The following is a 22,322-nucleotide window of genomic DNA, read 5'->3' on the forward strand; positions in this document are numbered from 1 at the left end:
TCTTAGAACTCTATTTTAAAAGTGAAGCACTTGTCTCTGTAGAGTAGGTAGGGGGTAAAGATAAGTTTGTAGAACACACAGTTTTTTTGTATCCTTTGTATCCATAATGTTTCTTTCAAAAACTTTTGGAGATTATCTTCACATCCCTTAAAAAAAAACAGGTGAGTTTCTGCTCTTTGAGAATAAATTCTTGTTGAATGCGTACTTTTTTTTGGCTAATCAGTTCCCTAAATAGTTGTCTTATTTTCATAAATCTTGTAAATTGACAGTTAACAATTTTTAGTATACCGTGAGAAGAGAAGAAACACAATAGTAGGTTTCTGGATCTGGTTCTGGCTTTCTAATCTAATACATATTGTAAAAGGAATACAGAAGTCCAAGCACCATACTAGAAGTTATTTTTTCTAGATTTTTTTTAAGATGTCATTATCTGTGGTACTTTTAATAACTGACACTTAACAGAAGGCAAATGTAATGTAGAAATTCCATTAATCAGCCTGAGCATATAATTTAATAAAATTAGCTATGATAGTATGATGTGTATATCAGCTTTATAACAGTCAAAACATCCTGTATAGCAAAGACATGTTCATTACAACTGGACATTATCGCAGTGGGCTTTTGTGTCAGTGATGAGGTATAATTTAGTTTTCCCATAAAGGAAATTGTGACATGAAAGTTCATTATATCATTTCCCCCTTACAAATGTACAGTAATCTCCTTTATTGCCTACCATATTCTTTCATGGAAAGAGAAAATGGAAAAGAGTAAATGTGGAAAAAGTAAAGAAAATATCCATGGCTGCTGCAGCAAATGTCATGACTTGAACTGAGAGAGAAGAAATTGTGGAAATCATCTTCAAATGAGGTATTAAGGTCAAAGACTGCAGAGAACCCTCACCAGCATTTCAGATTGCAGATCAGACAGAATTTCCTCTTTTTGAATACAAATCTAGCAAAATACTTACACATGGGAGATGAAGCCGAAAGAAGCCCACATGTGTTGGAGTGCTTTGCTGGATGAAGACCAGAGAGGCCAGCCAACTTTTGTTTGCTACATTGATTTCATGCTAAATGTCCATATGTTTATAGAGAACTACTCTTCCTGGAATGCCTCAAAACTGTTTTATATGACAAGTTATACAGAAAGAAATTACCTCAGCCAGATCTGCAGTACATTTGTGCTGTAGTATGCTGCAGTGGTTAATAGAGCGCAGCCGCACTGTAAAATGGCTTAGGACAAAAGCAGAAAATGCTGAATCCAATTAAAAGTCCAAGAGAAAATGAAGCAGGCAGAGGGTAATTACCTGAGCTGAAATTTAGCCAGGACTTCAGAATTAAAAGCTTGTTCTTCAGAAGCTTTCTTGACTGTCATAGTAAAAGTTAGAAGTGCAGAATATTTCTAAGGTATTTGCCTATACTTGTTCACTTGAGTATAGATTAAATTTGCCCAATTTCTTTTTAACATTAACATTCTGATAAGCTACAAAACAAGAGTCACTTAACAGGGTAATCTTAATACAGCAAGAAATTATGCTTGCAGACAAGTTATTCACACCGAAATTACGGTATTTCACATGATCTATAGAACACAGTTTTTGGTTACCAAAACCTTGTTATTAAAGTCTTGGCACAGAAATGACAGAAAATGTAGACAGAGACAGCATATACACTTAAAAGACAACCCAATGTATGCACTTGTATTTGTGTTTTCTGCATATAAAGTAGAGAACAGCTGTAGTTCAGACCAGTGGGATTAATAAACGTCCTAGATTTCGTTATGGGTAGGTGAGTGCTTGACTTTCACTCAGACAATCTCCTTTTGGCTTCCTCCTAATTTAGAAAGGAGGTTCAACTTTCGTGTTATGGTCAGAACAATGGCTTTGTTTCGTTGTCTTGCTCCAACTGTGATGACCATATGCTGAGCTTCCTAGCAGGTACACCCCTGTTTATGTCCTTTCAATAACTTACTAATAATTTTCTGGTTTCCTGACTCTCTTTTTGGTGCACTTATGCAACCATAGATGTGAAATTCACAATTACCTTGAATGAATGAAGATACTGAATGTAACTTTAATCTGTTTCTCTAAATAAATTTTCTGTTAGTCTAGTCATAGAGAAAGAATGCAAAAAAATTTCTTGAGGGAAGAAAAGATGCAATATCTGCAGTTATTAGTCTTGTTCTTACTCATAAGACCATTGTAAAGAGATTTTTAGTAAGTGACACCTACATGTGAGCTTCTGAACTTCACCCAGAAGCAGTGGGAGAATGTGTCTTCAGAGTTGTTCAAGGAAAGGTCTCAAACAGATGGAGAACCCTGATTTAGAAAGCACTGCAGGCTTCTGGGTAGGAAAAGTAAAAAGCCACATGTTGGTGGCCAGGATTCAGAGGAAGGTAAGTTTTCAAAAGCATAAAGAATTTGGAACTTTCATACAGTGGATTTTACTTAGGTACTTATAAATACAATCCTAGTTTGGCATTCAGGAGGTCCACACAAAATCACCTAATTCCCCACCACATCAAACACATAGGACCTCAAAACAACCTATTCCTTTTCACTCTCCTCTCGAAAGGCAGGTATATGATAACCCTGTGTATCCATCACCTTCAGTGGGAGGTGAGCATTTATTAATAGATATATTTGCAGATCTTGAAGCCCCAAGTGACTACTGTCACTTTCAAGATGAATGAGACTTAGTGTCATAGTAACTTCTAGGACTATCAATTAAATGCAAACTTTAAAGATCAGATCACAAGTAGAACCAATGAGCTATTGATAATCAATTTACAGATTAAAAACAAGAATGTTTCCTCTCTCCAAGTCTATTGAAACTGAAACAAGTTTATTCAGAGAACTCCAAATCAGCACACAGACCATCAAAAATCAGGGGAAAAATGAGTATGTGATTCATTGAGCCTCATTTTCTTCAAAACTCAATAGAATAAATTAACCTTCTCATTTACCTTTCTGTGGTTTTATTTTTTTTTTGTAGCAAATGAACAAACTGTCATATCACAAGAAATGTGAGATATTTAAATTCAAAATGTACATCAAATCCGTCAAGAAATATATGTGGATATCTGTACAAGATTTACAGGGATGATTTAAATAAGTAAGCACTCATTTAAGTGGAATCATCTCTAAAGGCTCTTAGTTGGATTTTTTTTAATAAAAGAAAAATTTAATGAGCCAAAAATATGTGACAGCTAAACTGCCTTTTAATTTTGTTTGGTTTGGTTTTTGAGAGTGGCTTATAGAGAAATTTGGAGCTGCTATAAGCCTGTATGTTCATGTTGCTAGCACTGACTTTAGCCTCTATGTTACTCTGGCGGTCCACAGCATAATGAACGTGAGCATTTTGTGATATGAAACTCCCTCCTGTGTCCAGCCAGCAGAAAAGACTAGATCAACCAACTGTGACTTCCATCTACTGCCAAAGTCACTGAATTCAAACAATATGAAGAAGACAATTATTTTCAAATGTGGAGCTGTTGTGCACAGAAAGGGTAAACTCATCAAGAGTCAGGGGAGCACTGCTGTTTCCATTCATACCCCAGCAGCTCACATATGAGGTACTCAGTAGAAAAATGTTATAAATTTCTGAAAAATTAGTGTTGCAGCAGAACAGCAAAGTGATACTCCTTCAGCTACAGAGAGGGTGACATTGCAGCTTAGCTATTTTCCCTTTATTTCTATATGTTTCTTTTGTCATGCATTGTTTCACTTTAGGATTTGTACAGTTAGAAGCAGAAGAGAAGGAAAACTGTAGTTCAGTCACTGTCACTTCATGACAAGTTATTTATTTCATCAATAGTCAAAGAGAATTTCTTGTTTTATTTAATTTTGAATTAAAATAAATATTAATGGAAATATGTCTTAAATAATCCAAATGAGGGTCAGCAAAATAATTTTCCCAATCTGCACGTATAACTATTTTCTCTTGTTAATAGTCTTGTAAATGTTGCAATCATTATTTTGTCTTTCAATTTGTACTTATGTGAATATTTGTAAAAGAGCAGAGGATTTAAGGAACTTGAACTGTTTTGTTTTTTTTTTAATATGTGGTCTTCTTATTGACAATCCTTCTAATAAATATGTTTTTAGGGAGATAATTCAGAATTTGACTCCTAAATCCAGATTTTACATTAGCATTTAATATAAACTGTCATTTATTAGGAATATGATTTGATCTTTTTTTACTCTTTTTTCCCCCTATAGTGTTTCTATAGAGTATGTGGTCTTGTATCTCTGAAAAATACTTTCAAAACAGAAGTGTATTGTCTAATATGAGAGGAGAATTAAGTGGCAATTTCATTTCTGATACTGTGGTTTTCTTGGAAATGCGAATTTAGAATCATAGAATCATAGAATCACCAGGTTGGAAGAGACCCACCGGATCATCGAGTCCAACCATTCCCACCAAACTCTAAACCATGTCTCTCAGTACCTCATCCACCTGCACCTTAAACACTTCGAGGGAAGGTGAGTCAACCACCTCCCTGGGCAGACCGTTCCATTGCCTAATGACCCTTTTGGTGAAGAATTTTTCCCTTGTGTCGAGCCTGAACCTCCCCTGGCAGAGCTTGAGGCCATTCCCCCTTGTCCTGCCCCCTGTCACTAGGGAGAAGAGGCTAGCTCCCTCCTCTCTACAACCTCCCTTCAGGTAGTTGTAGAGAACAATAAGGTCTCCCCTCAGCCTCCTCTTCTTCAGGCTAAACAACCCCAGCTCTCTCAGTTGCTTCTCATAAGACTTGTTCTCCAGCCCCTTCACCAGCTTTGTTGCTCTTCTCTGGACTCACTCCAGAGCCTCAACATCCTTCTTATGGTGAGGGGCCCAGAACTGAACACAGTATTCGAGGAGCGGTCTCATCAGTGCTGAGTACAGAGGGAGAATAACCTCCCTGGACCTGCTGGTCATGCCGTTTCTGGTACAGGCCAAGATGCCATTGGCCTTCTTGGCCACCTGGGCACACTGCTGGCTCATATTCAGTCGGTTGTCAACCAACACTCCCAGGTCCTTCTCCTCCAGGCAGCTTTTCAGCCAATCTTCTCCTAGTCTGTAGCACTGCTTAGGGTTGTTGTGCCCCAAGTGCAGGACCCGGCACTTGGCCTTGTTAAACTTCATGCCACTGGACTCTGCCCAGCAGTCCAGCCTGTTCAGATCCCTTTGCAGAGCCTCCTTACCCTCCAGCAGATCGACACTTCCACCCAGCTTAGTGTCATCTGCAAACTTGCTAAGGGAGCACTCAATGTCTTCATCCAGGTCATTGATAAAGACATTGAACAGGGCTGGACCCAGCACTGAGCCGTGGGGAACCCCACTTGTAACTGGCCTCCAGCTGGAATTAACACCATTTACCACAAGTCTTTGATCCCAGCCTTCCAACCAGTTTTCCACCCAGGAGAGTGTGTGCCTGTCCAGTCCAGAGGCTGACAGTTTCTGAAGCAGAATGCTATGAGAAACTGTATCAAAGGCTTTACTAAAGTCCAAGAAGACTACATTCACAGCCCTTCCCTCATCCAAGAGTCTAGTCACTTTGTCATAGAAGGAAATCAGGGTAGTTTGGCAAGACCTGCCTTTTGTGAATCTGTGTTGACCGGGCCTGATCACCTGGTTCTCTTGCATGTGCTTTGTGATAGCACTCAAGATCACCTGCTCCATGACTGTCCCTGGTACTAAGGTCAGACTCACAGGCCTGTAGTTCCCTGGATCTGCCTTGTGCCCCTTCTTATAGATGGGCACGACATCAACCAGCCTCCAGTCCGGTGGTTCTGCCCCAGTAATCCAGGACTGCTGGAAGATGATGGAAAGAGGTTTGGCAAGCACATCTGCCAGTTCCCTCAAAACTCTTGGGTGGACTCCATCCGGCCCCATAGACTTGTAGATGTCTAGCCGGGCAAGCAAGTCTCTAACCACCTCCTCTTGGATTGTGGGAACCTCGTTCTGCTCCTCCAACCCTTGGGGTTGTGTGCAGAGGGAACAACTTTCCTTGCTATTAAAGACTGAAGCAAAGTAGGCATTGAGTACTTCAGCCTTGTCTTCGTTCCCTGTTACTGTTGTTCCCTCTGCATCTAGTAGGGACTGGAGATTCTCCCTAGTCCTCCTTTTACAGTTGATATATTTGTAGGAAGATTTTTTATTGTCTTTCACAGACTTGGCCAATCTGATTTCTAGTTGGGCCTTAGCCCTCCTGATTTTTTCCCTGCATATTCTTGCTTCCTCCCTATAGTCCACCCAGGATGCCTGCCCCTTCCTCCAAAGCTCATAGACCTTCCTCTTCTTATTGATGTCTCTCAGGACCTCCCTACTCAACCACGCTGGTTTCTTACCCCGCCGGTTACTTTTCTCTTTTTCTCTCCATCCTCCTTTCTTTATTTTTTTTTTTTTTAATTTACCCAAGAGTAAATCCAGCTCCACTTTGGATTCAACATTAGGGCAATCATCCGTAAAAGGGAAAACTCCATCTCTGACTTCAGATGAGAGGAAAGCCGACGTCTCAGTAGCTGCTTATCTTCAGTCACTTGTAGTTTGAAAGTTCATGGAAAACATTGCAACCTAAAAGAATAAATCAGTTCTATGAGCCAATTACAGATTTTGTAAAGTAAAAGCATAAGCAAGCAAATATTCGCTTAATGAGACATATTTCTAAGCTAATATGCTATAGTTTTATTAGCTAATTAAAGATGAACAGTACAATGATCAAATAATGGGCACATTTAAAATTGAATCAATAAATCAGTCAGTTCCAATTATTCAGTCCCTAAATTATTGCATAGACTAATCAGCTCAAGTTATGAGTTTGAAATGGGAAGGAACTGCTCAGTGTTTGCTTTGTCCTGGGAGAATTTGAGAGGAAACCAGTTTCCTTTCTGTGCTAAGACCCATACAAATTCTTGTTAATACAATACATCTATATTTTTTTGAACTTTAGAAGATCACTTAAACTGAGAATAAGGGGGAATTTCTTACATTCACAGATGTGGTACAAAATCTTCTTTCAACTCATCAGTGTCTGAAACTCTGTAAATAGCTAGTTTTGCTCTGAAAGCCATATAGAAACATTGCAAACTATTGTATATGCATAGAATGGATGTTCCATGTGGAGGAGTGATCATTTAACCTTCCTATCCCCCTCTTAATACTCTATAACATTAAAAATACAGGTTTTCCTACACCTATTGAAGAGTTAAATGTGTCTTACACCTCCCATGAATATGCTTTTAGGATTGAAGTTTCAACAAAGCTGATGCCCTTGCTTCCTGTTTAGGCCATCACATCATAAAAAAGAAGAATGCAAAATTCAGGGATGCAAAAGGAGTGTCACAAAGCAGTTGATATGTCTAGTCCATCAAATATGGTTTTGCCTTTTCCTAGGGTAGGTAGCCTTGTGTTGTGGCCAGCCGTGGCAGTTCCAGGGGTGGCTGGGCTGCCCTGGGCTTGATAGGAGCTGAGCTGGGTTTACCAGGGGCCCTGTGGCCAAGTGCCCATTGCCCAGTCTGTCTGAGCTCCAGATCTATGAATGACACTGGGGAAGAGGCTTACAAACCCAGGCAGCATCTGTCAGAACAACATCCTCTTGAGGCATGAGGGCTGCCCTGAAAGATGTTTTAGTCTACTGAAGTCTACTGAAAGAGCTTTTAAGAGTGAAACTGTTGACCTTAAGACCTAGGGTGAGCATAGCCACCATAACTACTGTTACAGACAATAGAAAGGTATTCTGCACCAAGTTTAAGAATATTATCTACAAGATTTCTCTGTATTAGATAATTTTGACTATTGGACTGCTGAAATACTAATTAGAATACATAATAAATTCATATATGCAACATCTTTTTTATCTCTAAGAATTGTTTTAGTGTAAAATCAACAGTGAGGGAATGGGCTTGGAGTTCCGGATCTCACTATTGTTCATGTGTTTTTGCGTTAAGCGATTTTTAGGTCTTCTTCCTTATAAATATTTTGAATAATATTGCCTTTAATCCAGAGGAATCTAATGATCCATTCACTGAAAAATGTATTGCATAATAGTATTACAGGGGACATTTCTTCCCTCATATACACTTCTCAGGAGATAATTCTTACTTAATTTCCAACATGCAGACATTTTACATAAAATCTCATGGAGAAATCAAATGCAACATTTATGCTCTGTAAACCACAAGCAGCTTTCAGAGACTCGATTTAAATTGCCATAAAACTTTAAATATTTTGAGGTACAATAAGCATTGTTATATCAGAAATATAATTTTGAATGTTTATTAGTTTGTTTGATTTCCAGTGAGATTGTAACATGGTAATATATACACATTAAGTACTTTTACTACAGAAAAATATATTTTTGTGTTTGATCAGAACTTAAATAATAGCTAGAAATATTTTCCTAACCTGAAGGTTAACTGTTTGATTGTATTTCATACTACTATTCATTTGATTATGGTCCCCATAGTGAAATCCTTATATTTGTTATATTCCGTTTACAATGTAGTTATTATATGTGTAATGAACTATCCAGGTTTGAGTTTGTGGTTTTTTTTTCTTTTTGATGTGTTTTACTACATACTAATTCCCATGCAAGTACAACTATGGAAAACATAAAGGTTAGATTTGTTTAATCTCACATTCAGAGGAACATTTGCCTCTAAATATATAAGTAATCTGATTTTTTATTTTTTTCGGGGACTTTGATTTTATCCTGAACATATTTCATCTGTCATTTCCCTGGAAGAGCATGTTATTCCTAGTTTCTTGGATCAGCATATGTGTTGAGCATTTAAGAGTCATATCCTTTATCAATGCTTTAAGTAGCAAGAAATTTTAAAAAAATAGTTGTCTCAGGCTTGTTTTGTCTAAGTCTTTTGTGTTCTGGGATGTATGACAAACAGAGAGTTAAAAAAAACACAACAGTACAGGATTCTGGCTATGGAACCTTTGGTTGCAGAGCAAATTGTCATAATTGTCTTACATCATAAAATCATAGAATCATTCAGTTGGAAAAGATGTTTAAGACCATCACGTCCAACCAAATCTGTCCACTAATAATGATACCCCTAAGCAATTCATCTGTCCATCTTTAAATACTTCAAGGGATAGTGACTCAATCAGCTCCCTAGGCAGCCTATTCCAGTGCTTGATAAACCTTTCAGTGAAGAGGTTTTCCCTGATGTCCAATCTGAATCTCCCCCGATGCAATTTGAGGCTGTTCCCTCTTGCTCTATCACTTGTCACTTGAGAGAAGAGACCAACACCCACCTTGCTACAACCTCCTTTCAGGCAGTTGTAGACAGTGAGAAAGTCTCCCCTCAGCCTCATTTTCTCTAAGCTAAACAACCCCAGTTCCCTCAGCCGCTTCTCATAAGATTTCTTCTCCAGCCCCTTCACCAGCTTTGTTGCCCTTCTCTGGACATGCTCCAGGACTTCGATATCTTTCTTTTAGTGAGTGGCCCAAAACTGATCATGGTATTCAAGGTATGGACTCACCAGTGCTGAGTACAGGGGTAGAATCACTCCCTTGGTCCTGCTGGCCACACTGTTTCTGATACAAACTAAGATGCTGTTGGACTTCTTGGCCACCTGGGCACATTGCTGGCTCATGTTTAGTTGGCTGTCAACCAACATCCCTATTTTTCCAGCCATTCTTCCCCAAGCCTGTAGCGCTGCATGGGGTTATTGAGTCCTAAGTGCAGGACTTGGCACTTGGTATTGTTGAACCTCATCCTGTTGATTTCAGCCCATGGATCCAGCCTATTCAAATACCTTTGTAGAGCCTCTCTACCCTCAGGCAAAGTGACACTTCCTCCCAGCTTAGTGTCATCTGCAAACTTACAAAAGTTATATTCAATCCTCTCATCCAGATCACTGATAAAGATATTGAACAGAAGTGGACCCAGCACCAAGCTTTGTGGGACACCACTTGTGACCATTCTCCAACTGGATTTAGCTCCATTACCACAACTCTCTGGGTTTTTTTCTTCATACTGTGTTTTTTTTCTCATTTTGTTTGTTTACCGTTGGTTAACTTAATCTATAGAAACACTCAGATTTGTACATGTTTATCCTGATTGCTACATCTTTTTAATGCTTCCAATTCTTTTTTAGCTAGGGAGAGAAAGTTTAAAGGGAATGATCTCTTTTAGTTTAACCCAGTGGTAGTTCATTTTGTATAAGAGAATTTAAATGTTTAGAAACCCCACTCAGTGCATTTGTCCTCTTGTTTGTTTTTTTCTTCTAGAAATGCTTTCAGAAGGAGAATTAGGTTGATTATGAATAACACATGTACTTTAATTCCAGTTCAGAGTGCAACACAAATATGTTTCTGTGCTTTCTCTTAGCTGAAAAAGTAAAGAAAATATAAATGAAAAGAATATTTTAATGTAGCTTATGTAAGTAAATATCTCTACGTGCAGATGTATAAAATATGCTTACATAGCTGATATGTGTATGAAGTATGTCAAGATTTCTTTTACATATTTGACTAGTATACCTTTTACAAAGCGTATATCAGAAGACAGTCTCTCATGGGGAAAACTATTTACAGGTATTTTTTAATATTTCCTTAAAAAATTATTTCCTCCTGTTAGATTTACAATACAACATAATATGGGGAACTGCTTTAATGTAATTCATCAGTTTCATTCTCCCTACTACTCTGGAATCATCCCAGATGTATCTTCTAAATAACCTCATACAAGATCTAGCAGCCCACCAGCCTCCATAGTCTCTTATGAAATCTGCTGCACATTGGATATAATTTTGGGAAAACAGCAAATCAGGTTTCATTAGCAACAGTGTTAAAGCATCAGCCAAAAATTCATTAACTAATATTACTATATATTTTACAGAAGCATAATTTTGGGAATAGATTTCTCCTAAGTGAAATTAAAACTTACTCGTCTATTGGGACAAATAAGATGTACTGAAACACATGCAGTAGTAACTGGTGTTAGCTCAGTGATATGCTTCATGCTTTCTGACACTTCTAATTAGCATGGATCAGTAAAAAGAAAGGTGATGGATCAGGCAGCTTCCAATGTTGCATCAACAGCTGAAAATTAAATTTGAGTAGGTTTATTCATGAATGAAATAAAGAGATTTAATGGCAGCTGCCACTTGCAAAAGGACCAATCATTCATGACTCAGCTGAGCACACGAGACAGTATTTGGTATAATTTGTTTGTTTGGTGGAAAGTTCATTTATGATTTTTCATGCTGATCTAATTGATTTGCAGGAGGGCTAACAACCCTATTTCCTGCACCTGTTTTGACAATTGATACCATCTGGTTCATTGGATTAGCAGCTGTAGTTCACAACTTTTATCAATTCAGACATGTGTGACAGGAGTTCTCTCTTTGGTTTCTTCCAATTCATTTCCCTCTTTATATGCTGAAATCTGCAGAGGTTCTTCACTGCAAAACAAGGTTTTCTTAATTTATAGCACAGGACTAATAGGATGATAATAATTATTATTCTAGAGTAGTCAGAGCTGAAAAAAAACCCTCACATACTGCCTACAGCAAACACAAGGGGTTGAATTAATGTTGAGGGCCACATCTGCATTTTATTTACTTCAGTGGAGATGGAGGGTGCTTAGCATTTCAGAGGAGCAGAACATTCATCTTGAAGAAAGTAAATATAATTATCATATTTTAGAAATTAGTATCAGATCCATATGATTCCCTGTTCAATGTCTCACCTGCCATAACACAGTGACTCCCTGACAATTCAGTAAATGTTCCGATATGTCTCTTGTAATGTGAGAAACTGAAGTAAATTTAAGCCTGTGAGTTCCTTCAAATAAACACCATTTTAGAAATAACAGGAATCACTTGGGAGGCACATTGCCCTGCTCTGGGGACACACCTAAGTAGCAGGAGAGCCCACTTCTTTTCTCCATGTGCAATATCAATGACAGTTAACTTGTTGTTCTTAGACTTCGCAATGCTGCAGTGTTTTGAGATACAGCCATGCAATGATGACCAATTAAAGTAAGAACAGTAAAAATAAACTAATTAATGACTTTTTGATAATTACCATAGAATAATGCTAATTAGGGTGGATTACTCATGAATGTAATTTGTGGTAAACGATGACTGATTATCCAAGAATTGGAAAGGGCATACTGGAAGGGTGTATCAATGTCATTGTGCCCTGTTCTCATATCCTGTATGGTAAATGTTCCACCTTCTCAGTTCTTAGAGGAAAAACAAATAAACAAATAAAACAACCCTACAAACAACAAAAACACTCAGACTTTTGTTTTGCCTAGACTATTTTTCCATTCTGATAGTAAGCATATCTTGCTGAAAATCTGTTTTCACTGTTTGAACATCACCACATAAGGATATTTTCGTCAATGGACTGCTAAATTTTATCTCACCTGCTGAGATCCTCCTTCTCACAGTGTATAATTTTATAACAGCTTGATAAATAATGATGAACTAGGGACCTTTATAAAATTGAGGGAGTTTATGGCATACTGTCCTCTGTGATTGTTCTTGAAGAGAGTAAATGAATATGCATTAAGGGGATATAGTATACACAAACAGGTTGCTATTTCAAGATATAGTTTTAACCAATACAATGAACCTACATCTCATTCATATTAATATCCATTTTTTCAATCTTGAAAACATCGTGACCTATTTTATGAACTCAATATGCTCTTTAGGTGTCTCTGAGAAGACAAAGTATATCAACAATCCCACCATTTGCTAGTATGCATACATGCACTCAAAATTCCAATGCTATAATATAGCAATATGTATTTTTATGGGGATCCTTCAGTGGACATTGAATTGGGCAGAAGCTACACTGAAAATACACAAATAGAGTGTTATGATTGAGAAAAACAATGAGAAACTTTCAATAAATATTTTAATCCTATCCATTTATCTGCGATTAGTCTAATTTGTGCGGTAGTACTATTGATCAGTTTTAGATGTAGGAAATGCAGTTCAAACATAAACCAATTAAACCTAGAATATTTGATTAAAAAATTATCTTAGTAAAGAATAAGGTGTTTTACATGACCAATTAGTTCATTAAAAAGATTTACGTTAATGTTTTCCAGTCACTGAAGAATAATTTTTCTGGCAGGGAAAGTTGCTAATGTGGAAACTTTGCAATATATTCCCTCTTAAAGAATAAAAAATACCAGTTCTTGTGAGTGCAGGTACCTAGCAACCTCTTCTATTCTTGCAGCTCACTGTCAACAGTCTGGTTTTTGAAAACATTTTAATTAGCAGTATTGCTATGTCCTGGGAGAGAAGGCTATCTAAACTGTCAACTAGTATCCAGAAAGTCATTGTTGCAGAACTATTCCAATTAGGAAAAATAAGGTAAATGGAAACTTGGGTTTTCCTATGGTGTCTTTTCTATTCAGAATTTAATAAATTATAGTAGAAACATCTCAATCATAGAATCATAGAATCCAAAAATAATTTGAATTGGAAGGTACCTTACAGATCATCTAGTTCCAACCCCTCTGCTATAGGCAGGGACACCTCTCACTAGACCAGGCTGCCCAAGGCCCCATCCAACCTGGCCTTGAACTCCTCCAGGGATGAGGCACCCACAGCTTCCCTGGGCAACCTGTGCCAGTGCCTCACCACCGTCATGCTGAAGAAATTCTTCCTTATATCTAGTCTAAATATGCTCCTCTCCAGTTTATAGCCATTGCCCCAGTCCTATCACTATAATTATAACTATACTATTATAATATGTATGGCTTATTAATAGCACTTTCCACCAAAGCCAATGTTTATTTTCCATATGTTGTAAACCCAGTTTGGAGAGGGAACATGGTACATTACAGCTATCAGGTTGATACATGCTAATATTTTTATATATGTGTGCATGTACATATTATGATATATAAAATCTTATTCATATGTGTGTGTATATGTATATATGCATATTTATGTATGAAGAATCAGAGGCTAATATTTAGACTTCAGTTTTTAACGTAATTGAGTAAAAAATAAGATTTGTAATCCTTTAGATTTCACATTTACTATATACTTACAGCAAAGATTTACCCACTAAGTTTAATGATGAATTATGATTATTTTTTAAGAAAGAAAAAAAAATAGTGAAAAGATTAGCATTTAAAATCTCTTTAGAATTTCTTACTTTACCTTTTCTGTAGCTTCTAAAATCCATGCTTATCAAAACTGACAATAGCAATAAGGTATTTGTGAAGCCAGTAGGCCTAGAGGAAAAATAGTAATTACTATGAGATCACTATTCGTTAATTATATTTTGAAATGCAGAGATGCCTATTCATAAAGAAAGCAGGCATTCTGATATATTTGCTAATCTAATGGGATTTTAAGAGAACACTGAAATAAAAATTTTCTTCCTCGAAGTTAAAGATAAAATTTGCTTGGCAGTATTTCTTGCAAGGAGGTGCTGCTACTTTCCCCATTCTACATATATATATGGGAGTGGTACTGGGTACATCAAGATCTGGGCTGAAGCAGGTTATTAAATCTGGGCTGAAGCAAGTTATTCAATCTGGGATGAAGGTTAGTGTCCTAATCAAAAAAAAAAAGGCTTACTTCCAGTCAGCTTGTGAGATTCTGTAATTGGAAAGACAATACCAATATCTACCCAGAGTATAGATATACTCTAAGCATGCCAATAAGATTAAAGTATATGGGAAAAGTCAATGGAAGAAAAATAGATGGATTAATTCAGAACACGTAGTTTAGTCCAAATATTCATAATGGTTGTGAGTGACAGAAATTTTATGTAATGGAAAATTTTGTGATTAAATTTTCTGGTGTTTTCGCAAATAATCCAAATAGTCTTTCTTTTCATCCAGGAGAATTTAAAAATATTGTCAAATGTATTTTTTGTACTAAATTATATCTGGACTAATTTATAGAAAGCCATTAGACTGCAGGTTGTTCACAGTCTTTTGACAAATACTTGCTTTTAACAATCAGATTGTGTTTTCTAGTTCTAATTCTACACATTTGAATTCCTGGACTCTGGTAATTAAACTTACAAAATGGTTTGCCCTGTATAAAATTAGAATACATTGATCTAACATTCACTACATATGCAGACTCTTTAAAAATAATTTTAAGTATGTTCTACCATAAATATTCTTTTCTGAAAAAAGGTCCACAGTATACTTTCTGAAAGTGAATATAAGAACTTAAGTACAAACAACTTATATCCAGATGAATTTTCATGTCTTTTTTAAAAGTCTTTCCCTACCTCTGGTAATAAATTTCTGTGTATAGTGATGTCCCATTAGAACCTAATAATTATGCCATTTGTTTTGTAATTATTAAGACATTTTCTTTTATCCTTTTTTTAATAAAAATATTAAGACCTTTGGAATATGGGACAGTGAATATGCTTTATTGCAATGTCACAAAAGGCATATAAAGTTATTAATATCTAAACTAGTAGAACTATTTTGAAAGCCACAGATAAGTGTGCTGTACAATACTGAAAGAATTTGAAAACAGTTAAATGAGATTGCTGAGAAGAAGCAAAATAATTGCAGTTCTTGTTTTAAGTAACACTGTCATTACTGTTATCTAGCAGTTTTGTGTTCAAGATGCATTTCTAGAATTACATTGAAATAGAGAAAACAACTCCACAAAGCTAAAAGTTATTATTTGTTTTCTACCTCCTTATTCTATTGAGAGGGTAAATTTAAATAATTATAGTAAATGTCCATTAGCTGGACATCAAGAAAACTCCTGAAAATGTCAATGAAGATTGTAAGATCAAAATGACCACCTTTTTTTTTTTAACATTGACAGACCAATTAAAAACCAAAATTATAGGAATATTTAACCTATACATTTCTTTAATATTTTCAAAAATATTCTTTTTAAAAGGTTCTGAATGAACATAAAGTTTAAGGTCAAAAAATCTTTGCAGATTCCAATTACATTATAGACATTTTAGATCTGATGTTACAGTGATTTACCAAGGAGAATTTCTGAGACTGTTTAAAGGCTAAAGTTATAATGAAGTTAGAAATAGAGACCAGATCCTCAATAAGTCACATTTCATGTCACTATAACATGGTAGTGATTCTATTAAGTCAGTACTGGTTCATAAAAGAACAGAATAGGGTCAGTGTTTCATTTCTGGACTCTTCATGTAGTATGATCACAGAGGCCAACTAAATCTTTCCTCCCTCCTAATATATATGTTTTCCCAGGAATTAATTTCAAAGAAGATCCCTATAAAGGCATCAGTCCTCCAAGTGGCAGCAGAGGATACTGGAACACATTCTCACCTGCTTCTGTCTCTTTTTGTTTGCTGAAGGTCCAACTGCTCCAGTAATACACAACCTTAAAACTACTCCCATGTGTATTTTATTGCCACAAATGGTCCTAGTAAAATCAGTGGAGCTATTTATGTTGTAAATGTTAAGCAAATGTTTGCTGGATTGATTCCCAAACATTGTGTTTGATATTTGTCGTGTAAGGGTCATCTTTTCTACAGAAAACTCCTTGTCTGTGTGTGTGTGTCTGCATGCATAAGGGGAGTTGAGAGACTGAGAAGGGCAGTGACATAGACACAGGCTTAGCACAATAAAAATGTGCCTTTTGCAGTGCTTGACCATTGGAATTAGCAATTTAGATCTTTCAGATTTTATGCTTCCTCTCAAAGACACAATATAACATTAATGGTAATTATGAATGCAGGCTTAAGTGTGTTTGCAGGGGGTTGGATCTCTTAATGAAGTACACTAAAGTTCAATTTAGGAAACAGCAAATACATATATAAACTGTAAGTATCAAACACAATTGCTTTTTTTGGGGGATTACACCTAAACAATAGGCAGAAAAGAAAGTATTATCACAGGTTAAACTAATTTTGACTGAGTTTTTTTTTTAAGAGGAAAAACAGAACAACTGGAGGTAGCAAGCACTTGATCAAATTATAAGAGTACAAAGTGTCATTGTTATCTCTTTACTAAGTATACCACTTCTGGCCATATGTTCATGCTTTAGCTGTACAAAAGTGCTTAACAGCAAAAGCATAAGCAAATCTATTAAAACATCACTAATAAAGTCTAAGAGACAGTCATGATGATACAATTGGATTTAAGACTCAGGCTGTTTGGCACACCTTTGGGGTTTTTTTGCACAGTTCTGTCTTCCCCAAGGTTGGTGAGAAACCATTTTAAATGTTTTGTTTGCCAGCTGTGCACTCTGTGAGTTTGCATCAAAACCCACAGACACTAACGTGCTTTTGTTTAAACCAAAGCCTACACTGTTATTACTTTCAAACACTCAGAAATCATAGACCAACTCACTTTCTCCTCTAAATTATGTACTCTAATAAAAAGTATGATTAGTATTTTTAGAAAAGTATTTCTAGCTCCACAGCCCCTAAGATACAGTTTTTACTGTAAAAAAATATGATTTAGAACAGGTTGAAATAAAAAAGAGGTTTTTACATGTTTATAAGCTTCATGAGCATTTCTGAATTTGCATTTCAGGAAAGCCAGCAAGCTCTGAAAATCCTCAGTAAACTTCAGGTTGTTGGCAATATTGTTTTTGCAAACTGACTTTGAATTTTTATTGCAATTTCATTATACGGGTGTAGTAAGGATAAACGCTTCCAAAATATGATATCCTTTGGACCTAGTCAGGGTGAATGAGTGTTCTGGTTTGAGCTAAATCAGAACAAGTTCTCCTCTAAAATTTCAGATAAACCTTTTGTAAGTTACCACATTTCCTGAAGAACTAGTTTTTTAGTACCTTCTTCTAGAAATGATAATGCTTGATATTTATAATTATTCCTAAGTAACAGGATGAAGATATGCAGAGAGCCTTATTTACACTTATTCCTACAGACATCAACGCCATTGCTGAAGTCAATGGAATGCTGTAAGACAAAGGGCAAAAAAGGACTGCCTCTGCAAGGAGGAGCAGACAGCACAGGTGGTCCAAAGCTGACAAGAGAGTAACCCATTCCATATATGTCATACTCAGTATAAAGAGGAGCTATCACAAGAGTCAAACTCTCTTCGTATATAGCTGACATCCTAGAAAGATTCTGATTATTCTCCTGCTGTGGAAACATAACAGAAAATGGGGGAAATGAGAATCCAAATTTTCCCTAAAGTTCCCCAAGGTTTAGTATTGAAGGAGTTTTAGTATGAAAATGTGGTTGCTGCTCTCAGGAAAAGAGTGTGGTTGCCATAGAAGAGGCCTGCTCTGGTGAAGCAGAATGTTCTGTATCCCTGGAAAGGAGAATGGGGCACTGCTCAAGGTAAGCCGGCCTCTGTTATGAGGGTGGACATGAAGCTATGAAGGCAACAGCATGGCTACTACTAAAAAAGATGAATCACCACTGCTGTCTCAGAAACCATGATACAAATGTGTCCTCTAGCTGAACTTTACACACTATAATATAATTTAATACTAAAACACACCTCTAAGTGATGAAATCCCCCAGCTGGGCATGCACTCCAAATTTTTATTGACTATAACTTTAAATAGTGTTATGCCCACACCATGAGCTACATACTTATTTTTGAGTCTTTTTTCTCCCCGCACAGCCAAAGAAGGTGGTTTGTTTATCTTTGTGGTGATCTAGAGACTGGCAAGGTCTTTTTCCGGGGTTAAATTAAAAAACAGGATTTATTTTGGTCACAAACAAAATAAAGAGACCAAAAACCTCGGGTGCACAGCCAAGGGGGCATATGCAACTTCCCAAAGTTGCAAAAATAGATTTCAATTCATCAGATTACAATCTGATCCCTGAACTCAGCCAAGGTCAGTCAGATTTCATCTGACACACACAGATACCAGTCAAGAAAACACAGTAAGATAAGTGTGTGTGTATGTGAGAGAGAGAGTAGGGAAAAAAAAAAAAAGAGAGAGAAAAAGAAAGGGCCAGCAATCCAATAGCAGTTCCTCAGGAACAAGTGGAATCTCTGGTAGCAGCTCCAGCAGCAGCTTCTTCCAAGCTGAGTGGTCCAGGCTGGTCCAATCAGAGTGATGACTGTGCACACTGTGTGAGAGAATTTTATACCAATCAGGAATAAAAGCGTATATGACGAAAGTCACTCAAGCACCACCTGAAAGTATAAAAACAAAACACAAAGGGGAAAGTCTGGGGAAGACTTACTCCAGAATGTCTGGGATCAGTCACGGGTTAGACCTTATCTTCCCTCTGCATAGTTCTTGCCTTTGGGTAAAAATTCTGTGTTGTGCACTTATCTATTGACATCACACTAGCTGCTAATGCTTATCTATGCTTGGAGTCTTGACTGCATATCACTCTAGACATGTTTTCACAGTCAGCATCTTATCACCAGCTACCATCAAGCCCTTATCCTGTCACAAATATATATAATAAAATCTGTTGGTATACCTATACAAGTTTCCAGAAACTTTAATAATTGATATGATAGAAGGAATTTGTTCGGGTGATGCTGACGTAGTCTTGACAGACTGGGAAAATTGTATTTCTCCTGGTGACACTGCTGATGTGGTCCTTGCAGACTAGTCACGCTGTAAATAATCCAAGGACATTCTCCTGTTTCCCCTTACTCTGACATAAAGCATGACACCTGCCTTCAATCTCATTCTGTGCATTACTGAATCCAGTTCTCATCTGCCATTGAGTCCAGTCCAGGACTTTCCCAGAGCCTGCCTTGCAGCATCAATGGTGATATGATTGGCTTTGGGGAAGTATAATTTTGATTTTGTATGTATTTGCAAATATTTCATTATTCTCATGTTAATAATTATCCTTTTACTGTTATTGTTTTATTAAAACTTTTTAGATATTATTCAACCTATAACTCTCTCTCCTTGATTCTCTTCCCCTTTTCCTGTGGGGAGAATTGGGACTATACTGTCCAGTGTTAGCCACTGCCTTGGGGCCACCAAACTGCGACAAAGAGTGAACTTAATTAAATTCAACAAGGACAAAAGAAAAATTCTCTAGCTGGGAAGGAATAATAATATATATTTTTAGCAACACAGACTTGGAACTAAGAAGTTGAGAAGTTGCTCTACTGAAAATGCCCTGGAGGCATGGTCCAAAAGCAAGCTGATCATGAGTCATCCAAGACAACCACTTCTGTCCTGGGCTGTATGGACAACCAGCAGATTGAAGAAAGCGGTTATCCCTGTCTATTCAGCACACAGTGTGCTGCACATCCACTTTGTCAGTACAAGAAAGGTGTTGGTAAACTGGAACAGATTCAGTGGAGGGCCACCAGGATGTGTGGGGCTAGAGCACTTGCCCCGTGAGGAGAGACTAAGGGCCTGGGATTTGTTAAGCCTGAAGAAGAGAGAACTTTGGGAAGTCCAACAGCTGTCTGCCTGCACCTACAAAGAGGGTACTGAGGAGAAACAGAGAGGCTCTTTAAAATGATATCTTGTGGGAGGACAAAAGTAAATGGGCATAAATTGAAACAGAGATCACTGTGACCGGATATAAGGAAAAGTGTTTCCACCCTGAGGACAGTGTCCAGAAGAGTCAGGAAAGCCCTCTTTTCAAGCTCTGAGCAGCCTGGTTTGAAGCTAGAGCTAGCCTTGCTTTGGGCAGGAGGTCGGGCTTAAAGGCCTCCTGAGGACCCTTCCAGCCCAAGCAACTCTCAGTATCTGGATTTGTGCAGAATGCAAACAGGTGAAGCTCCCCAGAATTGCCAAAAATATTAGTATGAAATCTTTCAAAATTATTATTTCTTTCACTTTACTAGCATAAAAGCATACACACCTAGGAATTTTTAAACCATCATGGACAAGATATTTCTAAATTACTGCTTCTTTATATGTTCAGATACTTGGATAGAGTGATGGAGTACTACAAGGTTTTTTACTGGGAGCTGGGGGAACATTGAGGTGTAACAGACTAAATTTGTCTAAATCTTATACTATATGAAAATATTAGTGAGAAATGGGTACTGAGCTGACAGCTGATGATTAAGGCTCACCTGATATTTATTCAATTGACAGCCATTATTATATTTATTTTGATTTGGAATATTTTTATTGAAATTCCAGAGATCTCCAATCTGATTCAGACTGGGATGAGGTAGTTCATTCAGTTGTATGATACTTCAAGGCTGGATCTCTGTTCCTTGTAAACCTATTGCAACATGCTATGCTGCATCTGCCATTTGTGAGCAATTCTGTTAATTTATACTGACATGGAAGCAGAAGCTACAGAACAAAAAATTGTGCATATGTATTATTTTATCCAAGGTAAAGAGCAGAGTGAGCAAAGAATAATAATCCCTTTGTATATTTCTCCTTATCTATACTTCTGCTTTTCAGTATGGTTTGTACGGTTTTGTGAGTTTGCCTTGGCTGCCCTACTTGCCTTCCTTTATTGCTTCTGGAGGAAACAGACTGTCTTAGCACGCTCTCAGCATGTTGCTTCTATCACCCTATGACATTTTGTGTGCTTGATGGCATTCACTCGTGTTTTGTGGCTTGTCTGATCTCCTTCAGTACCTTTAAAATTTAGGAGTTTAGATGTCATGCCAGGCTCGTGGGAGGCATGTAGCTCTCTCCCTCAACCTTGCTCCTCTGAGCATTTGTTCCTTACTGTTTCAGTTTCTTTTAGGTTCTTCTATACCAATTTCATTTAACCTCTTACAGTCAGGCAAACTAGTGTCACGAAGATAATATTACTTCTATTAATGTTAAACTACATGTTTCTGCAATAACTGATACTGTAAGGTCCAGACTATTATCAGAGCATAAAAGATTAGAGAATAATATTCCTTCCATATATATACCATCTAATGGCAGAAGGAGAAGGATATTGGTTTTATTTAAGCATCAGTACACTTCAGAAGTGTTGTAGGTAGATGCAGAAGCTATACGTAACACCGAGGTATTATTATGAAAACACTTAATGTCTGTCCAGAGTCTAACTTTATCAAATTCTGTTACAACAAGTTTTCACTAACTTTTATTTTGTTCAAATAGGAACGGAAAGAAAAATGTGTTCTAAGCTAGGCATTAATAGAAATCATTGTGACAACATAGTGCACAGCAAAATAACATGTAAAAATATCTTGTATCTAAAATAGTCAAAATGAATAAATTTAAAATTAAACTGTTCACATTATCAGGTTGTTTAAGCTTACACAATTGCCTACCACATTTGTATGAGAGAGACAATGTATCTGATCTTTGAGAGGAGGGACTAGAAGGTCCTATGAAATAAATCTATGCTGACCTCTTGATCTGAAGACAGACTTACGGAGTGTGGAACTGGAATTCAGAGAGAAGCTACCTTTACTTGCAGGAAGCACTGAGGGATGGCTGTGAATGCTCTCACATGGCACCTGGGACTCACCCTGCTGAATC

This window comes from Phaenicophaeus curvirostris, chromosome 1, assembly GCF_032191515.1.
Source record: "Phaenicophaeus curvirostris isolate KB17595 chromosome 1, BPBGC_Pcur_1.0, whole genome shotgun sequence".
Classification (NCBI taxonomy): domain Eukaryota; kingdom Metazoa; phylum Chordata; class Aves; order Cuculiformes; family Cuculidae; genus Phaenicophaeus; species Phaenicophaeus curvirostris.